The following is a 19484-nucleotide window of genomic DNA, read 5'->3' on the forward strand; positions in this document are numbered from 1 at the left end:
ATAAATGAATCACCACTAATTTATGCCCACATGAATGCAAATTATTGTCACAAGGTGTTTTTCCCCCCAGATTAGACCACCTGTTATTCTGTGCAATGAAACAAAAAAAAAAACATTAGATCTTAAACTTTTTTTAAAGGCTTATAAATAGTTTCAAAGGGCATAAAGTTGCACAATGTTTAGCAGCAGACAGATCCCTGCTGGCACAGCTACAGGAAAATACAATTTATCTGTTCTATAGTCAGGCTATTATCCAAGGGAACATAATATTTCCGCAGCTAGGCAAATTTCAAAATGGGAATAAAAGGATCAGGTTGGAGTTTAATTTAAGGACATACACTAAATTATATAATACCAATGTAATCACCATGGCGTTCTCCAAACAATTCTGGGAACCTTGGGGGAGCGGGCCTATCTCTGTAAGAGTACCTGCATGCTTTGTATGAAGAAGGTCCCAGGTTAAAGCTCTGATCCAAATAAACCCATGGTCTGACTCATTAGAAAGCAATTTCATATGTTCACATGAACTATAACTTGGTGATGGATCTGAGAATTCTGTGGTAAGAATTCCCTAGCCCTCCACACAGAATTACAGTTCCCAGAGCTCCCTGCAGAGAAATAATGATTGTCTGCACAGTATATTGTGTAGATACACCCAGAGGCAGAGGCCCTGGAATGTTTTCCAACATCTTACCCTGTATCAGAAACTGATTAGGAACAAGAAGGGTCACTAGAAGAATGCCTCACAGTATGTACAAGCTATTCATATCTTATTTTTATCTCACTCTACCTCCATGTCAGGTCCACACAGAGCACCGTCTCCCCACATTTTATTCTTGCATTAATCCGATTAGATGAATTAGGCTGAAAAATGGTGACTGGCTAAGGAAAAGTTTGAGACTGAGAAGGGCTTGAATCCATTGAATCCATGTCTTTTCGGGCAAAGTTCCTCATGCTAAACAGTACATCACACTGACTCAAACACTCTCCTTCTATGAGTCATCAGAGTCAGAGGGCTTGGCAGGAGGTATGGATTCTAAGCAGCAGGCCCTTTGTATACATATAGTTTACTGAAATTGCCATCTATATTTATCTTTAGTCATTTTGTTTACTCTTGTATTCTAAGGACAGGAAGTGACTGATTTCTAAGGCTGCAGCCTTTAGAGGGAAATGAATTCCCTCCATTTCTACAAGGAAAAGACATTGTCCTCCCAGTACTACACATACTTGGAAAACAAGGAAAAAAGTGTGGGGCAACTCTGTCTCTCCTATTTTCCTAATCGGTTATTTTTTCATCAATACCATACCACTGAATGGAAGTGAATGTAATGAACACAGAAAGGGGCTGTGATTAGGAAACCTCTTGCTGATAAAAAAAGATTAAAAACATGAAACATTTTTAAAAAAGATTTAAGAGATTAAAAACATACCTAATTAAAAAAATCTTTAAAACCAAACCAAAATGTACCATTAAAACAATTAAAACCAAGTGAAAATACACATACAGAAACAAAAAACAACAAACTTTGGGCAGGAAGGAGAAATCATTAAGGGAAAACCAGATGAAAGAAAAAAGTCCACACACTGGTGGAAGATGAAAAATCAAAAAGAGTCCAGTAGCACCTTTAAGACTAACCAACTTTACTGTAGCATAAGCTTTCGAGAATCTCAGTTCTCTTCATCAGATGTTCTCTTTGCATTTGACGAAGAGAACTGTGATTCTCAAAAGCTTATGCTACAGTAAAGTTGGTTAGTCTTAAAGGTGCTACTGGACTCTTTTCGATTTTGCTACTACAGACTAACACAGCTAACTCCTCTGGTGGAAGATGGGAAGAAGACAGTTGAGTCTCCCTGGGAGAGAGTTCCATAATTTTGGTACTGTGACAAAGAAGGCCCTCCACTGGGCGGCAACCCACCTAATCTCATAAGGTGGGGGAAACCTGAAGCAAGGCCTCCGAAGAGGACCATAGAGGTTGGGTACATTTTTAAGGGAATAGGCAGTCCTTCAGGTGTACAGATCCCAAGCCATATAGGGCTTTAAAAGGAAACCTCTTTAAATTCTATATAAATGGGGTGAAAGTTTGTTTCAGTTGAGGGCAATAATGACCTTGCCGTGTAATGTTGGTGTTTCCTCGTTTTTCCTTCAACAGCTATCTGGGGGATGGGGTGAGTGCCTACTGCCTATACATTTTTCCCATTGTGGTAAAAGCAGCAGTGGGCAGCAATTTTAGGAAAGGAACTGGCATGAGGCCAAAGACAGTTGGCCCCCTACTAGTCTCCTCCCTTTAAATCACAGCTCCTGCAGCTTCACTGCAATAAAAAGAAATTCATGGGAGGAGAATAATCAAAGACACATAATATGACTAACCCTTCGGTCACAGAAATGACCTTGTGGTGTCTATGTCTGATGGCTTCGTTAAGATGTTTCATGCATTTCCTATAATTCTCAACATTCCAGCACCTGGCTGGCTTTGATGGGTCCTGGAGCCAGCCACGAGACCTCTACAAAGCAAGGAAGTCCTGCTTGTCACTTTGATCCAAGTCTGTCATCATAAACTGTCCTTGTTTCACGGATGAGGCAGATGGCATTGTCTGCAGATAAGAATCCGAGGATGTACTCTGTCGTTCCAAAACATCATTAGAAGCAACTGCATGAATGACAGCTTTCTCTTCACAGAACAAGACCTTCTGCTATCCGAGGAAAACATCCCAGCAGACAGCCTTGTAAACAGCTGTAAGGCATCAGCACCCTTCTCGGTGAAGGTTTCCAAAAAGAACAAAGGGGAGGAGAAACATTCAGCCATATGTTTTTCTGCATGATTGGTTCTGAAATTTTGAGATGATGTTAATAGGTAACAGTAAAAGAAGCACTTTCTAGCAATGAAAACTTTTTTTAAAAAAATCATTTTTTTGATTTTATTGATAAATTTGCAATCTCATTAAAAAGGGGGAAAGAAAAAAGAGAGAGAAAACAGAAATAGAGAGGAAGAAACAGAAAAAAGAGAACAGAAACTAGAGAAAAAAGAACAAGAAAAGTTACATACGTAAGAAATCACTTTCAATTTTCTCTAAAACACCTGTAATATCCTTACAAACATTATACTTGTAGTTTTAATACCTCAAAATGTACCTTTTCTATATCCTTCTTTTATTTAATTTCCCCAAATGTATCTTCTTAGAAATCAACTCCACAAATCATCAGTTCAATCTGTTCCCATTTCATGCAGAAAATCAATAAAGGATTTTCAATTTGTTATGAATGTAGACAATGTTTTATCTCTGATCATAGCTGTAAGTTTAGCCATGCAATGAACACTTTTTTATTAATGATTAGAGGCAGATGCAAAAGAAGAAAGTGTGACTCCTCTAAAGAAATTGTTAATTTTCAAAAAAATTGTTAATTCTATTTAATTTCCCTCATACTACCCTTCATGTTCCATTCCAACCACGAACTTCCAGACATGGGCTGCATTCACACACATTGGATAATGAACTTTCAATGCACTTCCAATGGAGTTGAGCTATCTTTTGCAAGTCAGTTGCAAATGACTGCTAAAGTGCACTGAATGTGCATTATCCAGCATGTGTGAAAGCAGCCATGATGAAATTGGGCAGCATCTTAACGGACTCAATGCAGACTTCACACATTAAAGTTTTTAAGTGTACACATAAGAGCGTTTTTTTTTTAAGTGCAGACCTAAAACGTAATGTGTGAATAAGGCAAACACATGCCCAGAAATGTATTGTTCAGGCACATCCATCAGATATAGGTTTGCTTCCCCATATTATGGGCTTGAATGTACATGTCAGGTCTACCAAGCTTCAGACTTTGTGCCAAACTGACAACAGCAAGATACTGGGCTCCTTCTCTCACACTATCCCTTCATTGATTAAGGACCTCTGGAAGACTCCATTATCTGCTCGGATTGTTGATATCTTTATGAATGCTTCTCAATAAACCTAGCTCTTAGTGTGAAAATTTGGTCTACCTGAGTTAACTACCAATTCCCTTTTCATCCCAAACCTGACCATGATCCCATAACCATAGAACGTTGTATGGCAAGACAGAATCACATACCACCAGTCCTGTAGTGAGGGTGGGGCCAGTGGGTGCATTGGCTTCTTTTCCACCTGGCCATCAGTCTCTTCCAAAAAGAATGAATGTTTAATTTGTGATGTGAAATGTAAAGAATGGGATTTAATGTTCATGTACATTTCTTTCTTAGCTACTATGACTACACAACAAAAATTTTAAAAGGAATGTAAATCAGGGATGTCCAGTTTATTTGCCTTAATGGCTTAATCCTCATCCACCCAGCTGTTTGGGGATCAGACTTAGACATGGGCACGGACAGAAAAAAACCCCGAACACCCTGTTCGTTGTTCGGTGCCATCCATGAACAACGAACATGGACGAACATGAACTGTTCCTGGACATGTTCGTTGTTCATGGGGGCCAGAGCCACCCCCACCCCCAACCAACCCCCTCTTAGCCCCCCTCCCCTCAAACCTACTTACCTGGCCCTTTAAAGATCCTTTTAAACTATCAGCTGGCCTGGCAAAAACAGCAGTGTCTGCTGGCAGCTAGTTTGAGAGGTTACAAAAGTGACCTTCCCAATGTCCAATACCCATCAAATTTGAAGGGGACATAGTCATCACTGTCCTCTGAAGACCCCCCCCCCCAGTTTCAGAGAGATTTCACCCCGGGAAAGGCATGATCAATGGGTCTCCCCATTGGCTGTCATTTTCTCTTCACAGTGGCAAAAACAGGACTCTCTGCTGGAAGTACTTTGAAGAGTTAAAGCCAGAAGGAAAGCCAGAAGGAGTTCAGACAGAGTTCAGTCCCTCCCAGCCTCCGGTTGCCAAGGGGATTGATTGCAGCAGGTGCCAGACTGTCTGGCTTGCCGAACGGCTGCCGAAGGCAACGAACAAGGCTCGCAATGACCACCTGTTCATTTAGGATGGGGCCTCACGAACAGCTTGTTCAAGAACAGCAGATTAGGCTGTTTGTTGGTTTTTTTCTGTTCGTTATGCTGTTTGTGCCCATATCTAATCAGACTCCCCCCAACATGATCAAACTGCCACTCAAGCAAACTAACCAGGAAGGTCTGTCCCTATGTGGAAATATTGCAACCCCACACAATGAAGAAAGCTGGCTACGGCTCTGCACAGTGCACACCACTCCGGCAATGTCTATAGGAAATGGTTTTCTGTGCATTGGGTGATGGACAGAGTTACTTTCCATGCCAACATCATTAGAAGTGCCTCCAACTCTGTTCTAGCAATGTATGCATTGATCAACCATCCTTGGAGTCATATTCCATTCTATCTACCGCAGATGTACAGGGTTGAGGATATACTCAAAGGTGACTAGAAGTAACCTGTACACTCAGCTGTTATAGGAAGAGAGCTGGCATTGATGGAATGAGTACCTTTCCGAGAGGCAATCAGAACCAAGCAGGATCAGGCACAGTGAAGATTAGTAAGCACTGCAGCTAAGCTTGGCAGGAAGTCCATAATTAATCTTTGCATCTAAAATAGGCTTTATTGATTGCTTAACAAAGTAACATTGTTTTAAGGTAATGGGCAAAGATGGATAGTCTCTCCGGGCAAAAAGCTTACACAAATCCAAGTTCTAAATTGACAAGGATACTTTTCTATTCTTTCACCAACACATTTGGAGCCAATAAATCAGCTTGAGTACTAGATGAAGCTAGGCTATTGCCATGCCAAAATCTGACCCATACTCTACACTTGTAAACAGGACTATTGTGCAAAAAAAATTATATCCACAATCACAAAAGATTTTTTAAATAGGGTGATTAGTTACAAAGACTGAAACCAGTAGGCTACATTTTATACTGACAAGATTAACTATTTTCTTCTTTTCAAGACTGCTCTTTCTATTCTAACCAGAAAGAACTCAGAGGGAAGGTTGCAAAATTATGCCCTTTTCAACTTCAGTTCTGCCTGACAGTTTATGGAGGAAGACCAGACACAAGCATTAGTTTCACTCTTAAGAAACAAGTGATGAAGCAAAACTCAAACAAAGCAAAACAGAACAGAACAGAACAGAACAGAACAGAAAAGAAGATTTGTTATGCCTGACGTGTTTCTGGCATATTATGAAAAGTTAAATCATCTTTTGACCAGAATCAATTATTATGTCATGTGTTCTTGCTCTTTCTCCAAGGAGAAAACACCTCCACAGGAGACATCAAATGACTACTGCCTCTGATGCCATTGTGGTGTAGTTGTTAGAGTCTTGAACTAGGATCTGAGAGACCTAGAATTGATTCCGCACTTTGTTATGGAAGCTTGCTGGTTGATTTTAGGCCAATCACACACTCACAGTCTAACCTACCTCACAGGATTGTTATGAGGATGAAATGGAAGAGAGAAGCATGATGGTGCTTTTGATCCCATTGGGGAGAAGGGCATGATATAAATGAAGTCAATTTATAAATAAATATGATGATGGGGTATAGTGTACAAGCTGTAAAGCATCTAGCATCAACAATTTTCTAGAGGCCTCTGGTGAACAAATTTATTAATGCTTTTTGAGGTATGCTTCATTTGTTGGATTTGAAGACTGATGTTGTCTCTCTACTTTTTACTTTTAAGGAACACAAAAGCAAATCAGAAGGATAAAAAGAGAGTGGGCATTCTTATGAACAATCTACCTGATAACATTGCTTGGAGGAGAGGGGGGAGGGAAGGGAACCCACTGGGACCCAAGTGTGTTTTCGTGTTTAGATTGGTAGATTAACTTTGGGAGACCTGAGTTCAAATCCACGCTCTGTTATGAAATTTGCTGGGTGAGCTGTGGCCAATCCCTATTTATTTATTTATTTATTTATTTATTTATTTATAGTCCGCCTTTCTCACTGAGACTCAAGGCGGATTACACAGTATGAGGTTACTACAATCAGTATCAAATAAGTACATTTCAATACAATACCATAAGGTAAACATATACAAGTTTAAAGACATAGCATTAGCAAGGGTGCAAGATATAGTAGAGATACTGAAGCAAAACATAATCAATACTAGGACTGACATTAGACAGCAAGGAGCGCTGGTTGTACATAGGAGTACATATTTAAAGCAGCAGATAATATATAAGGCAAAAATGTTGATGAAGTCTATGATCCCCAACTTGTTAGAGAAGCACCTGAGACCCCATCCCTACAATGCAGCCCTACAATTTAGCATATCAACCACCAATCCATATGCAAAAGAACCTCCTGAGGATACAGTGAAGCTTCTCCCCATTAGCATTCGAAAACATGGGAAACTCTTACAGGATGACTCAGCCCAAACCCACCGTCCTGAGTAGATATAAATTACCTACTAACATCTTCTCCACACATTGACACTGAGAGATCTCTGTCTTTCAGTGCTACACCTCTGAAGATGCCAGTCACAGCTGCTGGTGAAGGAACTACAATGCCAAGACCATGGCCATACAGCCCGAAAAATCTAACTAACATTCTCCGGCCATGAAAGCCTTCGACAATATGTCATAATTCAGTAGCTTGAAGCCAGCAAGTCTAGCTTACTGAGCTTTGGTTACCAGCAATCAGCACAACATTGGGGATTGGAGCTGAACTAAGTTAATAAAGGTGTCTCAGAAGGCTAGAGTGAGATCCAGTGTAGATCTGCTGAGGCTGAAATAATATAGTTGAGATGAGCCAATATTTTTCGAGGTTGGTTGACTCCTTGGAATTTCTGCTCCTTCACCAAGAGGCCAGTTCCTGCCAGCACTTAACTTCTAAAGATATTTCTACAAAGGTGTGTGGAGACATACATGCGATAGAAAGGTAGGATATAAATATTTTTTTTAAAAAAAGAACTATTTACCTGCTCTCTCTCTAACTCTAGAATTTGGGGGCAACCTATGAAATTGATGGTCAATAGGTTCAAGAAAGACCAGAGTGTGTCCTCCCTTTCACAATGCATAATTAGGGAGTGAAATACATGACCATAAGATGTGGTGATGACCATTAGTCTAGATGGCTTTAAAGAGGAGCGGGAAAATCATGAAGCATACAGTAGGTTCAGGAGATGACAGTTAAATAGAACCCTTATGTTTACTGTCAGTGTACTTCTGAATGCTGGGAACAAAAATAAAGGAGGAGGCCATTGCCTTCATGTCCCTGCTTGTAAACTTCCTGGAGGAATTTGACCAACTGTTGTTGGAAACAGTATGCTGGAGGAGATGGGCCTTTGGTTTTTTTCTTAAGTTCTTATATTCATCCACATTCTAAAGGCAAGCACTTGTTCTCCCAATCTGGTTCCAGCCTACAGCCAGAACATTGCTTTTCCACATGGTTACCATTTGTTCTGCAAAAGCACACAGCAGTAAAGGGAAAAATAGCTTCTGAGCATCAGTTACCCCACTCTAAAATGACACACATTTTATTTCCAATATGAGCAAAACAGATATTTGGAAGGGAGAAAGCAAAAAGGGGGGTATGACAGTTGTAAAAATGTATTTCTGTGCAATTTTTTCTTTTATTAAACCAACAGATAGGCAACATTTCTATTGGACATCTTAAAAGTGTTTGGTGGTATCATACAGAAAGCTATGATGAACTATTTAGCCTTGAGTGCAGCGTTCATTCTGTATCCTGCAGTAAATAAGGAAAAGTGGTCCCAGGGGTCTCTTGCCATGATATAAAAAAAGACTGTGGGAAATAATAGAAAAAACAGTCAACCCCACTGGAATATAAACACACAATGGCTGGCATCAGCAGTTGGCAAGGTGGAGCAGTTTCTGGGGCCTGAGGGCTTCCTAGGAGCTCCCTGCTGTCACCACCAGCACCCTTTCTGACAGGAGCAAGTTAATACTGCTAGCTTAGCAACAACTCTGTTTTGTCTTCCCTTCCTCATTGGAGCACAGTCACAAGGAGGGTAGAGTCTGCTGGCAACAAGAGGCATCAATCTGCTACCTTTCTCTGCCCTGGGTATAGTTAGGGTCACTCTACACATTACTACTTCTATGAGTTTGCCACAGAGCCATCCCGTGCGCTGCACAGTTATACAACAGCGCTGTTAAAAAAAAAAAGAGAGAACACAAATGGACTTGGAAAGCTGCCACTGGAGGTGGGAGAACTCCTGCCTTTCTCCCAAGATTTTTCCCCATGAAAAAACAGCATGGGAGAGGAGGAGTTTCCCATTTCTGCTACTGCACGTGCACACAATACTTCCATGTAGAGCAGCCGAAATGGGCAAATGTCTCCCCTCCATACTGTTTTTGCATAGGAAAAAAACTTGGGAGAAAGGCAGGAGCTTTCCCTCCACCATCAACAGCTTTCCAAGCCCAATTGTGCTCTCCTTTTTTAACAAAAGTAATTTCCTGGAGCTGCTGTGTGACTGTGCAGAACACGGAGGGCCTCCATGAAGAACTCATGAAAGAAGTAATGTGTAGAGATGGGCATGAACCGTGGAAAAAACAAACCGTGCGGTTCGCGGTTCATCACATTTCATGAACCACGAACTTTCACAAACCTGCCCAGGTTTGCAAACTGGTTCATTTGGTTCGTAAAAACATCACATCCAGGTCAGCAAATCGTCACTTTCGGGCCAGTAGAAGGCCACTTCCAAGTGAGTAGAAGGTCTGCAGGAAGTCCATTCCCTGTTGCCAAGGAAACTGATTGAATGACGCCAGGCTGTCTTCAGTGATTAACCAAAAAACGAACCAAACAAACCAGTCTAAAGTTCGTGGCAGTTTGTCAGAAATGGGCTCTGATGAACCACCGGTTTGCGAACCACAAACCGTCCTAGTTCATCACAAACTTTGGTTCGTATTTTGGTTTGTGCCCATCTTTAGTGCAGAGTGATCCTGAGAAGAAGAAAGGCAGAACCAAAGGGGAGAGGCCAAAGGGAGGAGAATGTTGGAGGAGGAAAGAGAAGTACCAAAGGAAAAGGGCAAGCCCCTCTCCCCTGGTTATGGGGCGCTCCAAAAAACATGGTGTCAGCCCTGCACATCTCGCAGTTATGTTCTGATTTTCATCCGCTGATTGATTAGAAACAAACAGCCCTTTTAGTACAAACTAGTCCAGCATTCCAGAAGTTCCTAAAAAAAGAACACAGAGGACACACCCTCTCTCTTTTGTTCCCACCTCTGATGCAATTATTTTTCAGTGGTGTGGCACCTCTGAGCACAGAGATTCCATTTAGCCATCATGGCCAGGAGAATCTGGTGAACCAATCTTCATGAATTTGTATAATTTCCTCTGAAAGCAATCTTAGCTGGGATCCATCAGTACATCATGTGGCAGGGAATTCCATACATTTGTTCTGCATTGTGTGAAATGTTTATTTTGGTTTTGGAAAAATAGGCTGAGAGAATATGAATGCACTTACACGATTAGAACAGTGTGTTCCACAGAGAATTCTAATCAGGGAAGAATTTTGAAGCATCTTTAACTATTATTCTTACATATTAGATGAGTGAATATAGGGTATTATTGGAAACCTGGTTTTAATGGATTTTTATTACATTTAACTGAATTGTTACCGTATTTTACTGATTTTTTACAACTGACTTTTATTGTACTTTATTGTATTGTAATGCCTTGGGGGTTTTTTAAGTGGAAAGTTAGTTTATCCATACACTGAAATAAATTACTTAATTTAATTAAATCTTGAGTGCGTATGACATTGCTATTGTCACAATCTACCTCATTTTGAATGAAGCCAGCCCCTGCCTGTCCACTGATCATCTCTCCCTGCTGTACCATGTACCTATTCGGTCTGCAATTGCATATCCTGCATTCCAAAGCAAGCTGTGTACTAACTGACTGCAACACTTTCATTTTTATTTATTTTTTAAAATTTCTATTTTTTTCTGCCTTTTGGGAGTATGCATTTTTTTTAAAAAAAACACCTTTATGAATATTTAATACTGATTAATCTAACCATGAATGTGGATACAGAATAGCTGAAGCTCCAAAGCATTCAGACACAATGATTGGATCAGATCCAAATTAAATTTTCCAATAGCAGAACAAAAGCCAGTTGGGTGTAATGGTTAAGACTCGAGTAGCAGGAGTCTAATCTGGAGAACCGGGTTTGATTCCCACCCCTCTGCTTGAAGCCAGCTAGGTGACCTTGGGTCAGTCACAGCTTCTCGGAGCTCTCTCGGCTCCACCCACTTCACAGGGTGAGGATAATAATAGCACACTTTGTAAACTGCTCTGTGGGTGTTAAGTTGTCCTGAAGGGTGGTATATAAATCAAATGTTGTTTTTGTTGTTATTATTAGAAGTTCCTTGCCAATAAAGGTTGCTGCTGCTGGTTAAAGTTCCTTGCCTCACCTTCCCTGTGAAGCCCACTGAGCTGCAAAAAATGTTGCTTCAGGGGGATAGTTGAACTTGAGAAAGAATATGAAGGGGTCCTGTAATGGTGAGGGGAAATTGATGGCCATTGTCAGTTGGGAATCAGTTGTAATTCCAGGAGATCTTCAGGCCCCACTTGGAGAAGGCAGGCCTACTTAGAAGTTCCACAGATCCTCCATGTTGGGTTACCAGTGCTGCATTAAGAAATTTGTGGAGATTCGGGGGGTGGAGTATAGGGTGGGTGGGGTTTGGGAGAAGGAGGAACCTTAGCAGGGTATAATGCCATAGAGTCCACATTCCAAATAACCATTTTCTCCAGGGGAATTGATCCCTGTTTCTGGAGATCAGATATAATTCCAGGAGATCTCCAGGCATAACCTGGAGGCTGACAATCCTACCGCCACATAATACCCAGAGTAAATAAAAGCAATATTCATTCTTCATTCTTGTGGAATAACTATGGGCTGGAGTTCATTACAGTTGTAGATAATGAGGAGTGAAGGTTGGTTTATTCTAGCAAAGGGTTTGCAGTCATTAATAAGGAGCGTGTTACACCCCCTGACAACTTGGCTTAATCAATATGAGAAGCTTGCCTGTCTCTTGGAAGGGGAGAATTTCCCTAGCTTGAACATTTGCCAGAGTTCCCAACAGCGACAGATAAAGAGCATGCTGCTACATATGCCCTCTGGACATTTCTATACTATAACCATAAAACAAGTTTCTTAAGGATCAATTCAATGGGTCAGTTCAGAAATTTTCCATTTTATTCAAGGGGACTTACTCCTAGCAACTGTTCTTTAGATTGTAGCCATAGTCATTCCCCCAACCCAGAGAACCCTGGACTGGGATCTCGATAGAATTGTTACCCTCTCTTTGCCAAATTACAATCTCTGGGATTCTTTGGGGAAAGAACTATAAGGGCTGAATTGAACGATAGATGATGTTTCAAGTGTAGGCAGTCTCTTCCTTCTCTCCTTCCGTCCTTTCCTCTGAGAGCAAATTTTTCATCCTGAGAGTGACATCTGGATCTCTGTACCCATTTCACAGAGGCTGGAAACAGGAAGAGTCCAAAGGAGAGGGCCAAACCAGTAAGCAGAACAAGAAAGGGAGGGGGGGAGGTGACTGGTGTAGTGGGAAAAATATTTTGTTAGACTTAAAGATACCAAGTGAAATGTGTAGGATCCATGGCTGCAACATGGTTCTAGTGCAAAAGGAGTCCCTGTTCTGCCAATAGATTGAAAGGTACTACGTGGCCACCCCTCTGTGCCTGCCATCCCTACTTTTTGGCCACATCAGCACCATTTGACTTAACCCCTTAGTCCACATCCATATATCAGTCCTAAACCAAAATATGTGCTGTGGAATCATGAATACATTTTCTTCCCCTATTATCTTCCCCTCTATCCACCTCCCTTCTCCTTTCTCCTTACCCTCTCCCTTTGTCAGGATATAGATTGTAAATACGTTTGAGAACAGTAAAAGAAGACACTTCTGTGCTTAACTATAAACTATTATTTTCACATCACCTACTATCAGATGCTTTTAACTGGAGATGAGGTTGAACCCTGAGCTTTCTGCATGCAAAGCAGAAACTGTACCATGCAGCCCCAGCCCCTTGTCAGGATCAGGGCAGGATTTAGGGGGGGCAGGGGCGTCACTTGCCCTGGGCACCACCAAACAGAGGGCACCGGAGTGGCTGCTGGCCAGGAGCATGCTTCCTGTCCTATAGCAGTAGCATGGGCAGCTGCACGGGAGGCCTGGGAGGCTTCCCAAGCTGCCCTGGTCACCTGCCGCGCTGATGGGGTGGCTGGCTTGCCATGCACTCTCGGCCCTCCAGCAGCAGTGCAGGCGGCTGTGCAGCAGGGCTGAGAGAGCCACGGCAGCCAGAATGGCGGGGGTGCCCTGTATGATGACATCATGGAAGTGATGTTATCACATGCTCCTGGGAGCACGCGCACACATGTGTGGGGACAGGGGCACCACCGGACTTGGGTTGCCCTGGGTGCTGGCAACCCAAGATATGGCTCTGGTCGGAATACAAGAAACTCTCAATTTTTTTTGCAGTTCTGTAAAACTCATAGATGAATTATTAAGTATGAGACCTTACAAGGATTAGAGTACTTGGAGTTACTAAGAGTGCAGCAGCCAACTTACAATGGCCATAGATCAAGGTTATCTGCACCTTGTCCCTTCCACTTTTGGTAATCACAAGCTAATACACCAATATATTGCAACAGTAATTGAATACAGTGCACTGCATGGAGATTAGAGCAATGTATGAATATGATCGAATGCTGGCCTCATCCTGTGATTCTTAGATTTCAGAACAGAAATAGTCACGTGCCACCTTGTGAATGAAATAAGATTGAGAATTGCCCTTTCACATGATGGTGGCTCCCATCTTATGGAATGACTTGCTTAAGGAAGTCAGGAAGGCTCTCACACTTCTACATTCCACAGAATGTGCACAACAGAAATGTTCTGGAGGGTATTTTTATAAAGGGATGAGAACTAAAGGAATGGAACAGTTCAAGAGGGCACCTCTATAATTAGAGGTGGGCACATACTGGGGAAAACCCACAGGCCATGTGTCCATGGTCCATGGCATTTCATGGACCATGGATCACGAACTTTTCATGGTCCAGCACCGGTTTGCGAACTGACCAGTTCGTAGGTCTGGGCTGGTGCCAGGAGTGCTTTAACTCCCGCCTCCTTGCTCCAGCTGACTGGCGGGCCCATCAGTCAGCTGGAGCAAGGGGGGATTCAAATGTTAAAGTGCTCTCAGCACCTCTTTCCAGCAGGGTGGGGAAGCTTTAATGGACCTATGGACTGGTGAAAAGTCTGTGGGATCCCTGGAAAATGAGCATCACATGATCCACCAGTTCATAAATGCCAAACCAGCCCAGTCCATGTTATATTTTGTTCCATTTTCCAGTTCGTGCCCACCTCTATTTATGATGTAACAGGATTGTAGTCTGATGTATTGTCGAAGGCTTTCACGGCTGGAGAACGATGGTTGTTGTGGGTTTTCCGGGCTGTATTGCCGTGGTCTTGGCATTGTAGTTCCTGACGTTTCGCCAGCAGCTGTGGCTGGCATCTTCAGAGGTGTAGCACCAAAAGACAGAGATCTCTCAGTGTCACAGTGTGGAAAAGATGTAGGTCATTTGTATCTACTCAGGAGGGGTGGGGTTGAGCTGAGTCATCCTGTAAGAGTTTCCCAGGGTGTGGAATGCTAATGGCGGGAGGCTTCACTTTATCCTGCGGAGGTTCTTTTGCATATGGATTGGTGCTTGATGTGCTAATCTCTGCAGGGCTATTGTCGAGTATAGAGTGTTTTGTTAGCCTGGTGTTTTTCAGAACTGGAAACCATGCTCTGTTCATTCTTAAGGTTTCTTCTTTCCTGTTGAAGTTTTGCTTATGCTTGTGAATTTCAATGGCTTCCCTGTGCAGTCTGACAAAGTAGTTGGAAGTGTTGTCCAGTATTTTGGTGTCCTGGAATAAGATACTGTGCCCTGTTTGCGTTAGGCTATGTTCAGCCACTGCTGATTTTTCAGGTTGTCCAAGTCTGCAGTGTCTTTCATGTTCTTTTATTCTTGTCTGGATGCTACGCTTTGTGGTCCCGATGTAAACTTGTCCACAGCTGCAGGGTATACGGTATACTCCTGCAGAGGTGAGGGGGTCTCTACTGTCTTTTGCTGATCGTAGCATCTGTTGTATTTTTCGGGTGGGTCTGAATACTGCTTGAAGGTTATGCTTTCCCCAACAAGGTTATGCTATCCCCAACAATAGCCCTGCAGAGAAGATTAGCACATCAAGTACCGATCCATATGCAAAAGAACCTCCTCAGGATACAGTGAAGCCTCCCGCCATTAGCATTCCACACCCTGGGAAACTCTTACAGCATGACTCAGCTCAACCCCACCCCTCCTGAGTAGATACAAATGACCTACATCTTTTCCACACTGTGACACTGAGAGATCTCTGTCTTTTGGTGCTACACCTCTGAAGATGCCAGCCACAGCTGCTGGCGAAATGTCAGGAACTACAATGCCAAGACCACGGCAATACAGCCCGGAAAACCCACAACAACCAGGATTGTAGTCTACTGTGATGATTACTGTAGATATCATCTTGCATTACTGCATTGTCTTCTGCCTTTGTAATTCTACTTTCTGTATTATTTGTAGCAGGTTTTGAGTCCAGTGACATCTTAAAGACCAATAAGATTTTCAGAGTGTAAGATTTTGAGACTCAGAACTCCCTTCTTCACATACAAGTAGGAATGGAGATCCCTGAGCCTCTATATCCCATCCAAAGATGGATGGGTATTACAAGGGAAGGCATTAGGATATAAAGGTACAATGCAGCTTGATTAGAGCAGAAATTAGCATCTGTAGCAAGATAAGAATCCTAAGTATATTTTCAGCAACCTCCTCGAGGGTCCACCGTTCTAAATTTATGAATAAACCCAATTTCAGCAATCTCATATTGTAATCTCCCCTTGAAGTTTCTCTATTTGAAGACAGCCACATTAGGTCAGCAATGAGTTTTCGAGTGTTGTAATTTTTATTGGCTGATTTATATCCATTTATATTTTTGCATAGGGTCTGACCTGTTTGTCCAATGTAGAGAGTAGAAGGGCATTGCTGACACTTGATGGGATATATAATGTTGGAAGATGAACAAGTGAATGAGCCTGAGATGGCATAACTGGTGTTGTTAGGTCTAACAATAGTACTGCCAGAGTAAATATGGGGACAGGTCTGGCATCTTGGTTTATTGCAGGCTCTGGTCCATGTAGGTACTGGGAAGAATGCTGTTATGAGTGAGAAGTTGTTTAAGGTTAGAGGGTTGTCTGTGGGCAAGGAAAAGTTTGTATTGTTTATAGCATACCTTGCCTTAGATAGTTTTGTGATTCGCATCATTGTCTAATTCTCAAATCCTGGTCCTATTTGTGGGGAACACAGAATAAAAGTCTAAAATAAATAAATAAAATAAATATCTTATGATGCCCAAGTGCTTTGTTTTATATTCTGTACATTCTGTACATAGCGAGAAAGGTGGGCTATAAATAAAGGAAATAAATATATTTGAGGGAAAGCCTTGTTGAGTTCAATTTACTTCTATTACATTTCTATCCCCTTCTTCATCCAAGAAATTCAGAATGTCATAGATGGTTCTCTTCTTCACATTTTATACTTCTACCAACCCTGTGAGGTACAGGCACTGTCCCCAAATCACCCTGTAAACTTCAACTTCATAGTAGAGATGGGCACCAACAGCAATACAAACAAACAAACAAAAGACACAAACAGCCCAATCTGCTGTTTGAGAACAAGCTGTTCATGAGGCCCCATTCTATACGAACAGGTGGTCCTTGCAAGCCTCATTCATTGCTGTTTGTCAAACCAGACAGTCTGGCACCTGCAATCAATTCCCTTGGCAATTTAGGCAGGGATTGTCTGAACTCTGTCTGAACTCCTGCTGTTGCCCTGGAAATCTCAACCTAAGCCCAATTTAGCTTGATAGGCAGGTCTTCCTTTCAAGTGTGGAGCTCCAAATTTGTTACAAGGGATCAAAGACCAGGGGGGAGGGGGGCTCCCAGCTCTGACTTTGCAGACAGTGGAGAGGGAGAGAGTTGCTGTTGGCATTTTGATAGAGAAAGTGCATTGGAGCTTGAATTTTCTTTGTGTAGGGTGGGATACGGATCTACCCCTTCAGGTTCCAGGGCTGCTGCCAGGCTCTGGGCCAAGCTTTTATTTATTATTGGTACCTTTCCTGGTGCCTGCTCAAGTCAGGTTTCTAGGAGTGGTGCAGTAGGAATCTTGACCAAACTTGGATGATGGCTGGAGGAGAGCATGCTGGCCCCCACAAACATCCAACCACGAACATGTTCGTGAACAGGTCATGCTTGTAAATGTTCATGAGTCCCTGTTCGTGGATGGCAATGAACAATGGACATTACGTTCGGAGTTTTTTTCTGTTCGTGCCCATCTCTACTTCATAGTCTGACATTCAAACCATTGCACTATACTGGTTCTCTACTTTTGAGTAAGCATGCATAGGTTCTCTTGTTAATGTCAGCGTGTGTGGGGTCTTGTAAGTTAGCACAAAACCACAAAAGCATAAGTCATGGAGTTTTAAGAGCAGCTTCCCACACTCCTGTTCCTCATTTGATGACAAGTTTCTAGTCCAGAGTCACGTGTTCAAACAAGCCATTGCTACCCTAATTCAGTCTGCAAAGTGATTCACTGTTCCTTTCCACAGCATCTTTCAGCAATATCTAAGTAAACCCCACATTATTACATTTCTTCCTGCCTCCTTTTTTTACCCTCAGGTATTCCAATTAAGTGTGAAAGATAAGCTTTTCCTCTGTATGTCACATTGAGATGTTTTCATTTTGCCATCTGAACCTTGCAAATGGGCAGTGTCAACTGTGCTTAGTTTCACACGCTGGTTCTCAGAGCTGTCATCTCAAAGCAGTGTGGATTCTATTTTAGTCCAGAGATGTGTGGTGTTTGTAAACAACATGCAAGAAGTCTCTTCCACTTAGGGTGAGGAAATGGAGGATAAGATGGGAGAGAGGGAGAAATATGTACTCTTCTAGGAGAAAGGACAGGATGAAACCGTGATTGACAGATATACAATTCATGACCTGGTGCACCACTGACACTCCAAGCAGCTCACTTTGAAACCACAAAATGATACTGGTCAATATAAGCCCTCTGAATAGAATATTACTCTTTCATTTCCAGACTTTCCAAAATAGTGGTGGAAGAACCTACCAGGTTTTTGTCCCTATGAAGAGAAGCCATAGGAGGCCTGTATTATTTTTGCGTTATTTGTTTATTCACAGGTGTATATTTCAGCATAGTGTACCAGGAAAGCATGGAATGGAAGGTTGCATAGTATAGCCTGATCTCTTCAGGCCTCAGAAACTAAGCAGGATCAGACCACCAAGGAAGACTCTGCAGAGGAAGGCACTGGCAAATCACCTCTGCTTCTCACTCACCTTGACAGCCCCTTGCTGGGCTCCAAGTCAATTGCATCTTGACGGCACATACCAGGCAAGCACCTTGTGATAAGAGTGTGCTAAACCAGCCAAAAGCATACAGCACACGCTTGGCAGTTCTCAAGTCTTCTGAAAATGATGTATTGTCGAAGGCTTTCACGGCCGGAGAACGATGGTTGTTGTGGGTTTTCCGGGCTGTATTGCCGTGGTCTTGGCATTGTAGTTCCTGACGTTTCGCTAGCAGCTGTGGCTGGCATCTTCAGAGGTGTAGCACCAAAAGACAGAGATCTCTCAGTGTCACAGTGTGGAAAAAATGTTGGCAGGTCATTTATATCTACTCAGGAGGGGTGGGGTATCCCATTTCTGGATACCTTGGTCATCTGCAAAGCAAACTTTCAGTAAGGTCACAAGGTCTACAGGAAACCAACTCACACTGATCGGTACTTACACAAAAACTCTCATCACCACCCCCGACAGAAAAGAGGCATAATGAAAACATTAGTGGATCGTGCAAGATGGATATGTGAGCCGCACTTTCTCAATGAGGAAATTAATCATCTAAACCATGCACTTCAGGCAAATGGCTACTCCAGAAATGAAATCCGAAGAGCAATCAAACCCAAGATGAATCAAACAACCAAGGAAAAACAGTCTCCTACAGGAAAAGTGTTTTTGCCATATATCAAAGGAATTACTGATCAGATGGGAAAGCTTATGAAAAAGCATAACCTTCAAGCAGTATTCAGACCCACCCGAAAAATACAACAGATGCTACGATCAGCAAAAGACAGTAGGGACCCCCTCACCTCTGCAGGAGTATACCGTATACCCTGCAGCTGTGGACAAGTTTACATCGGGACCACAAAGCGTAGCATCCAGACAAGAATAAAAGAACATGAAAGACACTGCAGACTTGGACAACCTGAAAAATCAGCAGTGGCTGAACATAGCCTAACTCAGACAGGGCACAGTATCTTATTCCAGGACACCAAAATACTGGACAACACTTCCAACTACTTTGTCAGACTGCACAGGGAAGCCATTGAAATTCACAAGCATAAGCAAAACTTCAACAGGAAAGAAGAAACCTTAAGAATGAACAGAGCATGGTTTCCAGTTCTGAAAAAC

This window comes from Eublepharis macularius, chromosome 13, assembly GCF_028583425.1.
Source record: "Eublepharis macularius isolate TG4126 chromosome 13, MPM_Emac_v1.0, whole genome shotgun sequence".
In the NCBI taxonomy this organism is placed as follows: Eukaryota; Metazoa; Chordata; class Lepidosauria; order Squamata; family Eublepharidae; genus Eublepharis; species Eublepharis macularius.